This window comes from Mirounga angustirostris, unplaced genomic scaffold (assembly GCF_029215605.1).
Source record: "Mirounga angustirostris isolate CCGP_5_RB_7025 unplaced genomic scaffold, mMirAng1.0.hap1 SCAF_8, whole genome shotgun sequence".
In the NCBI taxonomy this organism is placed as follows: Eukaryota; Metazoa; Chordata; class Mammalia; order Carnivora; family Phocidae; genus Mirounga; species Mirounga angustirostris.
In genome coordinates this window covers 38,629,859-38,635,305 of record NW_026991716.1, presented here as the reverse complement: position 1 = coordinate 38,635,305, position 5,447 = coordinate 38,629,859, and positions in this window count along the sequence as shown.

Here is a 5,447-nt window from a genome sequence, read left to right as displayed (position 1 = left end):
AACACATTATCACAAACTGGGTGGCTTAAAACAACAGAAATTTTTTGTTTTTTCTTTCCCAGTTTTGGAGGCTACCGGTCTGAAATCAAGGTGTCAGTGGGGTCATGCTCCCTCTGAAGGCTCTGGGAGAGGAATCCTTCCTTGCCTCTTTTAGTTTCTGGTAATTGCTCGCAATTTTCACCATTCTTTGGCTTGGAGGTACATCACTCTAATCCTGGTGCCTGCTTTCACATGGCCTTCTCCATGTGTTTATGTTTTTGCATCCAAATTTTCCTCTTCTTATAAGAATACCAGTCATATTGGATTTATTTACCTTAATCCAGTATGGCCTCATTTTATCTTGACTACATATGCATTTGGGCCTTACTTTCAAATAAGGTCATATTCACAGGCTCTAGGTGAACATGGATTTTTGGGGGGACACTACTCAATCCAGTACACTTAGGTAGGAGGAGACTGATAGTTCTGTCCCTCACCACTTGGCACTTTGTGTCATATAACAGTGAGCAGAGTTATCTGCTCCTGAAAAGTGAGAAGAGACCTTTGGGTATAAGAGGCAAGGCAGCATGTTGGGGGGCTGCTGTTACCCAAAGATAGACAGGAGCTCCACACTCAGAAGGCCGGATACAGGTCCACCCCCATTTTCCTCCCCAACACTTACTGGCAGTGGGTTTCAATAAACAGCTCTCTCAGGCAGGATTAACAGAGAATCTCAAATGAAAAGATGTGCACAGAGGCACATATTACTAATACATCATCAAAGAGAGGCACAAAATGTAACACATGACGAATACCTAAGAACCAATTAATAGAAGTCACAGAAGATGATTTTAAGGGAAATATAATTAAAATCTTCACAGGGGTAAGAAATGTAATTGAATCCATGAGACAAAAATGAAGTATGAAAAAGTACCAAGTACCAAGGATCCAAGGTCCAAGAATCAAGATCTTAGGAATGAAAAGTATTCAGAAGAAGAGGAAATACCAGAATGAATACAGATGAAGAGTTACTTAGTGAGCTAGAAACAATAGCCCAGGGATTCTCCCAGAGTGCCAGTATAAAGGGACAGAAAGTATGAAAGAAATGTTTAGAAATGTTGGCAATAGAGCCAGAGCCTCCCAAACATAGTCATACATGTTCCAGAAGAAAATTTAAAAAACAAAAAAGATGAAAAGGAAGAAAAATTCAAAATATAGTAATAGAAAAATTTCCAGAGTTGAATAAAGACACAAGTCTTCAGGTTGGGAACTGAATAGGATGAATAAGAAATGACTACATCTTTGGGGCGCCTGGTGGCTCAGTCAGTTGAGTGTCTGACTCTTGGTTTCGGCTCTTGATCTCCTGGGATCAAGCCCCACATCAGGCTCTATGGTCAGTGTGGGGGGAGTCTGCTTGAGTTCCCCTTTCTCTTTCCCTCTCTCTGCCCCTCCCCCCACATTCTCTCTCTCTCTCTCAAATAAACCTTAAAAAAAAAAAAAGAAAAAAGAACTACATCTTAAAAAAAAAGAGGAAGGAAGGAAGAAAGAAATGACTGCATCTAGATATGTAGAGTGAAATTTTAAAGCAATAGGCATAAGGAGAATCCCTTAAAGCATCCAAAGATTCTTAAAAGCATTTCTACAAACGTTGATATCAGAATTTTCAATGAGAACATGTTGGAAACAAGGAGACAATAGAAATATATCTTCAAATTTTTGAGAGGAAAATGGTTACAAATCTAGAATTCTATACTCAGCTATCATTCAGGTGTGAAAGCAAAATAAATACGTTTATATATATTCAAGGACTCAGAAAATTTACCATCCACAAATAATTAATAGAGGACGTACTTACCTAGAAAAGAATTTTAATTTAAATGTAATCCCACAGAGACATAGGAAGCAGTATCTTATTAAAGAAATCAGTGAAACTTACTGTAAAATCCATATAAATGGGGGTAACCACTGGAAGACATAGCAGATACGAGTTTCAAATTTTAAGGACAAAATAGGACAAAGAAAATTCAATAAGCCTTACAAAAGACAAAAGGAAACAACAACAACAAAAATCCAGAATAAGTAGAAAAGGCAAAATAAGATGAGAGCTCAGCTGTGTCAACATCACATTGATTTTTAACAAATCTAGCTTTTACAAGAGACACCTGTAAAATAAAAACTGTTGAAATGAATGTTGAAAACAAAGTGATGAAAAAAGGTATTCAAAGAAGAAATGAATGTAAAGAAACTCTGTGTGAGTACGTTTAAATCAAATAAAATAGAATTCAAGGAAGGTCTAGAAAGCAGATTCACCGAACAGTAGTGAGCATCCCTGGTGCCTCAGTAGTGATCTCTAAACATTATTTCCCACTAAAAGGAATCAGGGTTCACTTGAGAAATGGCTGATTCCAGGTCAGGGGCAGGAAATGTACAAGATGAGCCTGGAACAAGTTGTCCTATCAGAAGCAAGAAAGGGAAAGACTATAGAGAGCGTCAAAACCACTTGGGAACCAACATAAAGAGGCTCCTCCTGCTAAAGATGTGACCATTTTGCATTAATAAAAATAATACATGCACTGGATTAAAACACATCAAATATAAATTAAAGAGTCTGTGATAATTAAAACAAATGAACAATTCTTTAATTTAATTTAATTTAATTTAATTTAATTTAATTTATTTGAGAGAGAGAATGAGATAGAGAGAGAGAGCATGAGAGGGGGAAGGGTCAGAGGGAGAAGCAGGCTCCCCGCTGAGCAGAGAGCCTGATGCGGGACTCGATCCAGGGACTCCAGGATCATGACCTGAGCTGAAGGCAGTCGCTTAACCAACTGAGCCACCCAGGCGCCCCAAATGAACAATTCTTATTGGCTGCTTGCTACAAGAAATAGGAGACAATGAAGAAATTAAACAACACTGTAGGATATAATTGACAAAATCCAGACAGTATGCAGTTCTACAGAGCAAATAACTCAGTTATTTCAACAAATAAATTCTTAAGCAATAAGAAAAGTGTGGGTGGGGTGGGGACAGGGTTAAAAAGGGTTCTTATATTTTAGAGATACATGCTGAAATATTTATAGATGTTATGTCAGAGATTTGCTTCAAAGTGATCATTGTTACTAATCAAACATTTTTGGCTATGAGTTAGTAAATGGTATATTATTTCTTACATTTTAATAAATTTTTTAAAGTTAAAAAAAGATGATAAACCTAGGGAGTTTTATGGGTGAGTACTACAAAACTTTCCAAAAAAAGATGGTTTCTATGTTATAGGCATTATTCTAATTTTGGAAGGTATCTGACTCATTTTGTAAGACCAGCAAGCCATGGATGCCAAAACTGAATAAAATCAACTGCACTTGGAACATAGATGCAAATATCCTATTTAAATTTCAGCAAAGCAAATACAACAATGTGTCAAAGGAATCTATCATGATAATAGGAGGTTAACTACAGAAGTCCACGAATCTAATTTTAACTTAGAAAGTTAATATAATTCACAGGGTGCTGGAGTGGCTCAGTCTGTTAAGTGTCCAACTCTCAGTATCAGCTCAGGTCTTGCTGTCAGGGTTGTGAGTTCCAGCCGTGCACTGGGCTACACGCTGGGTATGGAGCCTACTTTAAAAAAAAAAAAAAAGTTTATATAATTCCCTACATTCACAGATTAAAGCATCTGATTATATCAATAAATGCTGAAAAATAATTGATATTTAACATCTATTAAGGATGAAAAAAGACCTGTAAGCAGCATGGAAAGGAAATTTATCTTAATAAAGGACCTACCAAAAACCTACAGCTATCATAATACTTAGAGATGATTTTAGAGGTAATCCTATTAAGTCAGGAATAAGGCAGGGATGGCTGCTTTCATGCTACTATACAACATTACCCTGGGAGATCTAGCCAATGCAATAAAATAAGAAAAATGAATAAGAAACCTATAAATGAGGATGTTTTCATCTACAAATACTAACAGAAAACCTAATTTGGAATAGCTTATAAAATAAATTTTATTATCTCACATAATAAGAAATCCTGAGGTAGGAAGTCTCCAGAGTTGGCCAATTCAGTGGCTTACTGACATCATTAGGCACCCAGGTACATTCTATTTTTAACTCTACCATATCCAGGAGGTCAGATATGTAAGTCTCTCAAGCTTCCCCTCCCAAGGCAACAACATGGCTCCAATACTAAGCATCCTGTGACACAGAAGCGATGGCTTCCTGTTTGGCTCCTCTCAACAGTGAGGAAATGTTTGCCGGAAGTGCCCCAGGATATTTTGTCACATCTCATTGGTGCACACTAGGTCCTATGCCCATCCCAGAACTATGGAATAGACCTCCCAGTATGCCCATGATGGAATGGACATTTAGTGGGAGAAAGAAAGAAAATCTTGGTAGTTAGGGACACCTGGGTGGCTCAGTTGTTAAGCATCTGCCTTCGGCTCAGATCATGATCCCAGGGTCCTGGGATGGAGTCCCGCATCGGGCTCCCTGCTCAGCGGGGAGCCTGCTTCTTCCTGTCCCTCTGCCCCTACCTCTCCCCCCTTACCCCCTGCTCATGCTCTCTCTCTCTCTCACTCTGCTCTCTGTCTCTCAAATAAAAAAAAAAAAAAGAAAAGAAAATCTTTGGTTGGTTTGTCACTGCGACATACATAACCAAACCTGTCCTGACTCAATCAACAAAATCTAAAGTTAACCAACATCTTTATCCTCCTCTTTTTTTTTTTTTTAAAGATTTTATTTACTTATTTGACAGAGAGAGACACAGCGAGAGAGGGAACACAAGCAGGGAGAGTGGGAGAGGGAGAAGCAGGCTCCCCGCAGAGCAGGGAGCCCGATGCGGGACTTGATCCCAGGACCCTGGGATCATGACCTGAGCTGAAGGCAGTCGCTCAACCAACTGAGCCACCCAGGCGCCCCTTTATCCTCCTCTTTAACAAAGAATTCAGGCACTCCCTTCCCTACTGATATGCTACCCTCCACTCCCTCCTTCTCTCTGCAGTTGAGCACTTTTATCAACTTCTTTTAAATACTTCCAAGATTCTTTATGCAGATACAAAGAATATATTTATTTCCCCTCTTTCTTGCAAAAAAGGCAGAAAATTATAAATTACTCTTCTGTACCTTCCTTTTGTTCTTAAAGTAGATCATAAAGATCTTTTACATCAATCCATAAAAAAACTTCCTTTTTTTTTTTTTTTTTTTTTACAGCTGTATTATGTTCCATTGTGTGAATAGGACATAGTTTATTTAAGTAGTTCCTTATTGGTGGGCACTTGTTCCGGATCTTTTCCTATTGAAGATGATGATGCAGCGATGAATTACCCTGTACATACATCATTTTGTCAGTGAGCAGGGGAACATATAAAATCTCCAGAAATGAAAATGCCAGGTCAAAGGGTAAATGTGTTGTAAGTTTGGGAAATACTGCCAATTGCCTTCCATGATGGCTGCACCGTTTTTCAC